This window comes from Procambarus clarkii, chromosome 28 (assembly GCF_040958095.1).
Source record: "Procambarus clarkii isolate CNS0578487 chromosome 28, FALCON_Pclarkii_2.0, whole genome shotgun sequence".
Lineage (NCBI taxonomy): Eukaryota > Metazoa > Arthropoda > Malacostraca > Decapoda > Cambaridae > Procambarus > Procambarus clarkii.
Window position 1 is genome coordinate 42,247,391 of NC_091177.1, and position 10,897 is coordinate 42,258,287.

General features: G+C 47.5%; 2 non-coding genes across 2 annotated transcripts; both read left to right on the forward strand.

The window, feature by feature from the left end:
• Nucleotides 1-1,824: 1,824 nt before the first annotated feature.
• Nucleotides 1,825-1,897, forward strand: TRNAF-GAA (transfer RNA phenylalanine (anticodon GAA)). Its single transcript has one exon. It is a non-coding gene; the product is annotated as a tRNA-Phe (tRNA).
• A 78-nt stretch (nt 1,898-1,975) lies between these two features.
• Nucleotides 1,976-2,047, forward strand: TRNAC-GCA (transfer RNA cysteine (anticodon GCA)). The gene has a single exon. It is a non-coding gene; the product is annotated as a tRNA-Cys (tRNA).
• The last annotated feature ends 8,850 nt before the right edge of the window (nt 2,048-10,897 follow it).

Genomic DNA, 10,897 nt, shown 5'->3' on the forward strand with positions numbered 1-10,897 from the left:
CCGCTCTATGATGTGAGCCCTAATGGTGACCGCTCTATGGTGTGTGCCCTAATGGTGACCGTGACTGCTTCCTGTTGCACTAGGATGACTCATAATTCCTTCCTCCCTTAAACTGCACCTACTGAGTAACTAATAAGTAGTAACCTGCTACTAATGTACACAGCATATATCAGGGAAGAGATTTTGTATTATAGAACGAGGGCTTACCCGTTCTGGGTTTTTCGCATGCATAATAACCGGACTACACGATATACAATAATAATGGTCAGTAAAATTTATATATTTAACTAGTAGACCGGGTATAATACTTCCCAAGGTAGCGAAATTGTGGGTTGATCGGAGACTCTGTGGTTCCTATGTTATGAAGTTCGTGGGAAGTGTATGAGACAAACACGTGTTGACTTGAGAGGTGAGCTGCTCTCTCTGTTGTCGTCTGTGTGACCACGCGATCTGCAATGGCGTCGCGTCTCATTCCCGACGCTGTCCTGAACCCGTTCAGAAACGTGGTTCTGAATTCGTCAATTTTGACTTAGTGAAGTTGACGTTGGTTTCGATTTTGTTTTAATTAAATACAATCCTAGTGAATAGATTATTATTATATTTAGTTCCAGGCTGGTGTCTGAAGGATATATGTTGAGTTTAAATGAATATTTTGATGATGTGGCGAACCTTCCATTCTCTCCTAGAGACCACTGAAACCCATTGTCTTCTAATGAAGTTTGTGGTTAGTAATTTCCGACATTTGGATATTATTTGCATTTGTAGTATGTGGGTGAAGCATTTACGGCATTGTGCTTCGAACAAAAGTCGTCATCGAAGTACTTGTTCCGGAAGAGTTCGGACGATATTAGTCGTATGTAAACCGTTTTTCAATCATAAACGTAGGGTTTGGTGAGTGTATGGAATGGACTTTGGCCTATGTTTATGAGGACGGTTGCAACTGATGACTTGTGTTTGAACCACAACGCTGTAAATGCTTCACCTACGTACTACAAACACAAATAATCGCCAACATAATCTAATCACCTAACCTGACCGATGCTTCGTTATACATAGAACATTATACATATATCTTCTTGAGGTTATCTTGAGTTGATTTCGGGTTTTTTTAGTGTCCCCGCGGCCCGGTCCTCGACCAGGCCTCCACCCCCAGGAAGTAGCCCGTGATATCTGACTAACTCCCAGGTACCTATTTACTGTTAGGTAACAGGAGCATCAGGGTGAAAGAAACTCTGCCCATCGTTTCTCGCCGGCGCCCGGGATCGAACCCAGGACCACAGGATCACATGTCCAGCATGCTGTCCGCTCGGCTGGGCGGCCTCTATAATGTATATGTATAATATAAACATATGTATGACAAATATAATTTTAATTTTCAGTATGTTAATATATATGAGTGAGGCATGGGGGTACGGCCGCCGATTTAACGAGCCTAGCCTGGGGTAAGGTTAGTTTTCAGGTCTTTTTTGTTTTATTTAATGTTTTAAATCATTTCTGCTTTTGGAATTGTATACTTTTTACCTGTTTTTTTTTTTGTAATAGTCTTTTAATTTTGTTTTAAATATTTAAACGTTTTATTAATGATATTTTGCTTGTTTTCAGGCAGTTCCCTAAGAATTATTGTCTTAGGAAACAGCCCTGATGATGTTTTACCTTCGATGATAACGTATATATTTTCATTGTTGGAAATTGTCCCGTAATGTGTACGATTCTTTACTGAACATTCAGGAAACAATTAGCAACTCAAGAATTATTAAAAAGTCATGAAAGAGAAAATGATAAATTAATGAATAATGTACTTTACTAGTTAACTATTAACGTAACGCCTAGATAGCTCAGTTGGGAGAGCGTTAGACTGAAGATCTAAAGGTCCCCGGTTCGATCCCGGGTCTGGGCAGTTTTACACCTGATTGACCTAACCATTAAGCCTCACAGAGTGAGAACACTCACACACATGTGCAACACCTGTTACCACGGGGGTGTAGCTCAGTGGTAGAGCATTCGACTGCAGATCGAGAGGTCCCTGGTTCAAACCCGGGCGCCCCCTGCCTCCATTAATGGACTCGGCGCTATTTATTGTTCCCCTTTTTAACACGGCTTGTTAGGCTCATCGTCTGGCGGGTTCAACCAGATTAAAAGTTTACTTATACCACATGCAGTCTCCCACAGGAGACAGCTTCCTTGATCCTGGGATACTTCCACTAACGTTGGGGATGGATGGCAGTTACTGTGTCGCATTTTACCCTACAGACTCCAGTGTGTGGAACACGTGTACACAGTGACGCAACACGACACTTCCGTGTACACAGTGACGCAGCCTGACAATTCCGTGTACACAGTGACGCAACACGACACTTCCGTATACACAGTGACGCAACACGACACTTCCGTGTACACAGTGACGCAACACGACACTTCCGTGTACACAGTGACGCAGCCTGACAATTCCGTGTACACAGTGACGCAACACGACACTTCCGTATACACAGTAACGCAACACGACACTTCCATGTACACAGTGACGCAACACGACACTTCCGTGTACACAGTGACGCAACACGACACTTCCGTATACACAGTAACGCAGCATGACACTTCCGTGTACACAGTGACGCAGCCTGACAATTCCGTGTACACAGTGACGCAACACGACACTTCCGTATACACAGTAACGCAACACGACACTTCCGTGTACACAGTGACGCAACACGACACTTCCGTGTACACAGTGACGCAACACGACACTTCCGTGTACACAGTGACGCAACACGACACTTCCGTGTACACAGTGACGCAACACGACACTTCCGTGTACACAGTGACGCAACACGACACTTCCGTGTACACAGTGACGCAGCCCGACAATTCCGTGTACACAGTGACGCAACACGACACTTCCGTGTACACAGTGACGCAACACACTTCCGTTTACACAGTGACGCAGCCTGACAATTCCATGTACAAAGTGATAACTTGCAACAGCCTTGAGAGCTTAGAGTTTCTCTTTATACTGACGTCAGAGTCTGAATACAACAGGACCATACAGTGGCACCTCAAGGCATTTGAATCTGTTTACATGGTCAAGCTAGAAGCCATCATACAGTTGCATCTTGCGAACAGCTCCTTCCCGCTTGGGTGGGCGCCGTTTTATTATATATGTTGTCTCTGTTGAAATGACTAAACCTATGTCCTGACATGAATCTTATACAGAGTTAAGAGTGTTCTGCGTGTTAGCATACCGCAGTGGTGTGTATCATTATATCATCTGCATAGCTAATGATGTGGACGTTGGGTTTGCTCGGTACAGAGTTTAACAGCGTACCGTATTAAGTACGCGTATACGCTTAATAACAGCGTATTAGGATATTATATAATGTAGGACTGAAGATACCTCCCTGTGGGGTACCTAGTTCGATGTCTTTAGGTACCCCACAGGGAGGTGTCCTCAGTCCTACCTTATTTAATATATTGATAAACACGCTGTTAAACTCTGTACTGAGAAAACCAAACGTAAACGTCATTATCTATGCTGACGATATAATGATACACACCAGTGCGGTATGCTAACACGCAGAACACTCTTAACTCTGTATTAGACTCATGTCAGGACCTAGGTCTAGTCATTTCAGCAGAGACAACAAAGATACTAAAACGTCATCCACCCAGGCACGGAGAAACTGTGTACACAGTGACGCAACACGACACTTCTGTGTATACAGTGATGCAACATGAAACTTCCGTGTACACAGTGATGCAACACGACACTTCCGTGTACACAGTGACGCAACACGACACTTCTGTGTATACAGTGATGCAACATGAAACTTCCGTGTACACAGTGATGCAACACGACACTTCCGTGTACACAGTGACGCAACACGACACTTCCGTGTACACAGTGACGCAACACGACACTTCCGTGTACACAGTGACGCAACACGACACTTCCGTCTACACAGTGATGCAACACGACACTTCTGTGTACACAGTGACGCAACACGACACTTCCGTGTACACAGTGATGCAACACGACACTTCCGTGTACACAGTGACGCAACACAACACTTCCGTGTACACAGTGATGCAACACGACACTTCCGTGTACACAGTGACGCAACACGACACTTCCGTGTACACAGTGACGCAACATGAAACTTCGGTGTACACAGTGATGCAACAAGACACTTCCGTGTACACAGTGACGCAACACGACACTTCCGTGTACACAGTGACACAACACGACACTTCCGTGTACACAGTGACACAACACGACACTTCCGTGTACACAGTGACACAACACGACACTTCCGTGTACACAGTGACGCAACATGAAACTTCCGTGTACACAGTGATGCAACAAGACACTTCCGTGTACACAGTGACACAACAGGACACTGCTGTGTACCAATGACGCAAAACGACACTTCGGTATACATAGTGACGTAGCACAACTGTTACGACCCTGAGTTCTTAATTGGAAACCAGAGGTCAATTTGAGTTCTAAATAATTGTAGATCTTAGGATTGGATTCATAGGATTGGATCATGTGAGAAAGATGTTTAATTAACAATAACATTTACATTCATGGCTTCTTAAAACCTGGGTATGCATTTGTTCCCGTCTTCCTTGCCAGACGTAAGACGAATCTTGTTACTCACAGAGCATTCACACTCTGAGCTTGTTAATTATTAAATATAAGATTGACCTTGTTATCAGCTATTCTTAGAATTGTTAAAGTAAGAATTTAAGTTAAAGTTAAGTTAATTTAAGTTAAAGTAAGAATAAGTTAAAGTAAAGAATTGTTTCTTCTCTCTCTATACCCAATGTCCAGGATAAGTACCTTTCTCCGCTTTTTACCCTGCTACTAGTTAGGTGTATGTTTAAGAGAGTGTGTATTCTAAGCTAGTGTTTTGGTATCTCTAAGTGTACTCTAAGGTGACTAAGGTAACCACATATCTGTGATACCTATGATACAAGTGCCAGTCAGGAAAGTAGTCTTTACCCTAGTTGCTATTGTAAACCTTGCATCCTGCTTATGTGGACCAAGGTATTTAACATAAGGTAGAGTGGTAAAGTGATTTAATTTGTATATGTGGCGGTTATTAGAGGGTTTAATAAATAAGGAGTAAGCTAGGAGTATCTTTTCATCCTGTTGAAGTGGAGTAGATGATCTACCTTAGACGGCAGAAGCTAATCTAGCCAAGCAAGTATTCATTGCTGGCATCATTCTTCCCCGGGGGCCGCGGCTTATCTAATCTCCACTATTTTAGGAACTCCTGTGATTTTCACTATTGACCCTCTCAGTACAACCACATGCCACCATTAACAACGGTACTCATTGGATTCAAGTTTTGCTTTATTTATCAAACATTTAAACTTTAAAACAGAAATAAAGGAACAGCAAGAGCTAGGTTAAACAACCGGGTTAATGAACCATTTAGATGATTACAGCTTGTAATCCCTGGACCATCACCATGCTGGGATTACACCTGACACAAAGACGCAGCCTTCCCCCCCACACCTGACACAAAGACGCAGCCTTCCCCCCCACACCTGACACAAAGACGCAGCCTTCTCCCCCACATCTGACACAAAGACGCAGCCTTCCCCCCCACACCTGACACAAAGACGCAGCCTTCCCCCCCACACCTGACAAAAAGTCGCAGCCTTCCTCCACACCTGACACCAAGTCGCAGCCTTCCCCCACACCTGACACCAAGTCGCAGCCTTCCCCCACACCTGACACAAAGACGCAGCCTTCCCCCCCACACCTGACAAAAAGTAGCAGCCTTCCTCCATACCTGACACCAAGTCGCAGCCTTCCCCCACACCTGACACCAAGTCGCAGCCTTCCCCCACACCTGACAAAAAGTCGCAGCCTTCCCCCACACCTGACAAAAAGTCGCAGCCTTCCCCCACACCTGACACCAAGACGCAGCCTTCCCCCACACCTGACAAAAAGTCGCAGCCTTCCCCCACACCTGACACCAAGTCGCAGCCTTCCCCCACACCTGACAAAAAGTCGCAGCCTTCCCCCACACCTGACAAAAAGTCGCAGCCTTCCCCCACACCTGACACCAAGACGCAGCCTTCCCCCACACCTGACAAAAAGTCGCAGCCTTCCCCCACACCTGACACCAAGTCGCAGCCTTCCCCCACACCTGACAAAAAGTCGCAGCCTTCGCCCACACCTGACAAAAAGTCGCAGCCTTCCTCCACACCTGACACCAAGTCGCAGCCTTCCCCCACACCTGACACCAAGTCGCAGCCTTCCCCCACACCTGACACCAAGTCGCAGCCTTCCCCCACACCTGACAAAAAGTCGCAGCCTTCCCCCACACCTGACACCAAGACGCAGCCTTCCCCCACACCTGACAAAAAGTCGCAGCCTTCCCCCACACCTGACACCAAGTCGCAGCCTTCCCCCACACCTGACAAAAAGTCGCAGCCTTCCCCCACACCTGACAAAAAGTCGCAGCCTTCCTCCACACCTGACACCAAGTCGCAGCCTTCCCCCACACCTGACACCAAGTCGCAGCCTTCCCCCACACCTGACAAAAAGTCGCAGCCTTCCCCCACACCTGACAAAAAGTCGCAGCCTTCCCCCACACCTGACACCAAGCCGCAGCCTTCCCCCACACCTGACAAAAAGTCGCAGCCTTCCCCCACACCTGACACCAAGTCGCAGCCTTCCCCCACACCTGACACCAAGTCGCAGCCTTCCCCCACACCTGACAAAAAGTCGCAGCCTTCCCCCACACCTGACAAAAAGTCGCAGCCTTCCCCCACACCTGACACCAAGACGCAGCCTTCCTCCACACATGGGTGCACCTGGGCTAGGTCAGTACAGCCTCATCTCGTACACACCTGTCAAACACATGTGCATCTTGTACACACCCGTCGAACACATGTGCATCTGGTACACACATATCAAACAAATGTGCATCTCGTGCACACCTGTCAAACACATGTGCATCTCGTACACACATATCAAACACATATGCATCTCTTACACACATATCAAACACATGTGCATCTCGTACACACATGTCAGACACATGTGCATCTCGTACACACCTCTCAAACACATGTGCATCTCGTACACACATATCAAACATATGTGCATCTCTTACACACATATCAAACACATGTGCATCTCGTACACACATGTCAGACACATGTGCATCTCGTACACACCTGTCAAACACATGTGCATCTCGTACACACATATCAAACACATGTGCATCTCGTACACACATATCAAACACATGTGCATTTCGTACACACCTGTCAAACACATGTGCATCTCCTACACACATATCAAACACATGCGCATCTCGTACACACCTGTCAAACACATGTGCATCTTGTACACACCCGGCAAACACATGTGCATCTCGAACACACATATCAAACACATGTGCATCTCGTACACACCTGTCAAACACATGTGCATCTCGTACACACATATCAAACACATGTGCATCTCTTACACACATATCAAACACATGTGCATCTCGTACACACATGTCAGACACATGTGCATCTCGTACACACCTGTCAAACACATGTGCATCTCGTACACACATATCAAACACATGTGCATCTCGTACACACATATCAAACACATGTGCATTTCGTACACACATGTCAGACACATGTGCATCTTGGACACACCTGTCAAACACATGTGCATCTTGTACACACCTGTCAAACACATGTGCATCTTGTACACACCTGTCAAACACATGTGCATCTTGTACACACCTGTCAAACACATGTGTATCTTGTACACACACCTGTCAAACACATGTGCATCTTGTACACACCTGTCAAACACATGTGTATCTTGTACACACCTGTCAAACACATGTGTATCTTGTACACACCTGTCAAACACATGTGTATCTTGTACACACCTGTCAAACACATGTGCATCTTGTACACACCTGTCAAACACATGTGCATCCTGCACACACCTGTCAAACACATGTGCATCTTGTACACACCTGTCAAACACATGTGTATCTTGTACACACCTGTCAAACACATGTGCATCTCTTACACACATATCAAACACATGTGCATCTTGTACACACCTGTCAAACACATGTGCATCTTGTACACACCTGTCAAACACATGCGCATCTTGTACACACCTGTCAAACACATGCGCATCTTGTACACACCTGTCAAACACATGCGCATCTTGTACACACCTGTCAAACACATGTGCATCTCTTACACACATATCAAACACATGTGCATCTTGTACACACCTGTCAAACACATGTGCATCTCGTACACACATGTCAGACACATGTGCATCTCGTACACACCTGTCAAACACATGTGCATCTCGTACACACATATCAAACACATGTGCATCTCGTACACACATATCAAACACATGTGCATCTCGTACACACATATCAAACACATGTGCATCTTGGACACACCTGTCAAACACATGTGCATCTTGTACACACCTGTCAAACACATGTGCATCTTGTACACACCTGTCAAACACATGTGCATCTTGTACACACCTGTCAAACACATGTGTATCTTGTACACACCTGTCAAACACATGTGCATCTTGTACACACCTGTCAAACACATGTGTATCTTGTACACACCTGTCAAACACATGTGTATCTTGTACACACCTGTCAAACACATGTGTATCTTGTACACACCTGTCAAACACATGTGCATCTTGTACACACCTGTCAAACACATGTGCATCCTGCACACACCTGTCAAACACATGTGCGCATCTTGTACACACCTGTCAAACACATGTGTATCTTGTACACACCTGTCAAACACATGTGTATCTTGTACACACCTGTCAAACACATGTGTATCTTGTACACACCTGTCAAACACATGTGCATCTTGTACACACCTGTCAAACACATGTGCATCCTGCACACACCTGTCAAACACATGTGCATCTTGTACACACCTGTTAAACACATGTGCATCTCTTACACACATATCAAACACATGTGCATCTTGTACACACCTGTCAAACACATGTGCATCTTGTACACACCTGTCAAACACATGCGCATCTTGTACACACCTGTCAAACACATGCGCGTCTTGTACACACCTGTCAAACACATGCGCATCTTGTACACACCTGTCAAACACATGTGCATCTTGTACACACCTGTCAAACACATGTGCATCTTGTACACACCTGTCAAACACATGAGCATCGTCTTCCACTCTCGTCTTACAGGAAGAAAATGAATGTCTCCCGGAGCTCCGTGGAGGAGCCGTCTGGCGGAGGCGCGGACGTGCTCCTGCTAGAGTGAGGCAATAAGGAGAGGGAGAGGCTCCTGTGTCCTGGGTGATGGTGAGGTGTCTAGGGCCCCCTGGTGCTTCCTGGGTGATGGTGAGGTGTCTAGGGCCCCCCTGGTGCTTCATGGGTGACGGTGAGGTGTCTGGGGCCCTGGTGCTTCCTGGGTGATGGTGAGGTGTCTGGAGCCCTGGTGCTTCCTGGGTGATGGTGAGGTGTCTGGAGCCCTGGTGCTTCCTGGGTGATGGTGAGGTGTCTAGGGCCCCTGGTGCTTCCTGGGGCATGGTGAGGTGTCTGGGGCCATGGTGCTTCATGGGTGATGGTAAGGTGTCTGGGGCCCTGGTGCTTCCTGGGTGATGGTGAGGTGTCTAGGGCCCCCTGGTGCTTCCTGGGGCATGGTGAGGTGTCTGGGGCCCTGGTGCTTCTTGGGTGATGGTGAGGTGTCTGGAGCCATGGTGCTTCCTGGGTGATGGTGAGGTGTCTGGAGCCCTGGTGCTTCCTGGGTGATGGTGAGGTGTCTAGGGCCCCCTGGTGCTTCCTGGGGCATGGTGAGGTGTCTGGGGCCCTGGTGCTTCTTGGGTGATGGTGAGGTGTCTGGAGCCATGGTGCTTCCTGGGTGATGGTGAGGTGTCTGGGGCCCTGGTGCGTCCTGGGTGACAGTGAGGTGTCTGGAGCCATGGTGCTTCCTGGGTGATGGTGAGGTGTCTAGGGCCCCCTGGTGCTTCCTGGGTGATGGTGAGGTGTCTGGGGCCCCTGGTGCTTCCTGGGTGACTGAGGTGTCTGGGGCCTCCTGGTGCTTCCTAGGTTATAGTGAGGTGTCTGGGGCCCCTGGTGCTTCCTGGGTGACAGTGAGGTGTCTGGGGCCCCTGGTGCTTCCTGGGTGAATGAGGTGTCTGGGGCCCTGGTGCTTCCTGGGTGACAGTGAGGTGTCTGGGGCCCTGGTGCTTCCTGGGTAACAGAGAGGTGTCTGGGGCCCTGGTGCTTCCTGGGTGAATGAGGTGTCTGGGGCTCTAGTGCTTCCTGGGTGACAGTGAGGTGTCTGGGGCCCTGGTGCTTCCTGGGTGAATAGTGCACATAATAATGAAAAACAAGATCTCTAAATACATGGTTTTACACAAGATCAAAAAGAAATATAAATACAGGTTAAATTTTTACGTTAAGTAAAAAGTGGTGCAAATGACTTTATACAAAATGCGGTAGGCAACTACTGTCTCCAGGGGAGACGAGAGTAGCTCTTGCTGCTGAGAGCACGGAGTGTATTATGGTGAATGGACGCCGGCGAACCCCTTATATATATATGGGCCAGGACGTCAAAGATGGCGGGAATCTTGAGGGTTACCATCGGCCCGCAGTCTAACAAGCAGTTATCGTCTGGTCTACCACTCTCACCAGCACCCTCACTCTCACCACCACTTTCGCCACCACTCTCACCACCACTCTCACTCTCACCACCACTCTCACCACCTCTCTCACCACCACTCTCACCACCACTCTCACCACCACTCTCACCACCACTCTCACCACCTCTCTCACCACCACTCTCACCACCACTCTCGCCACCACTCTCACCACCACTCTCACCAC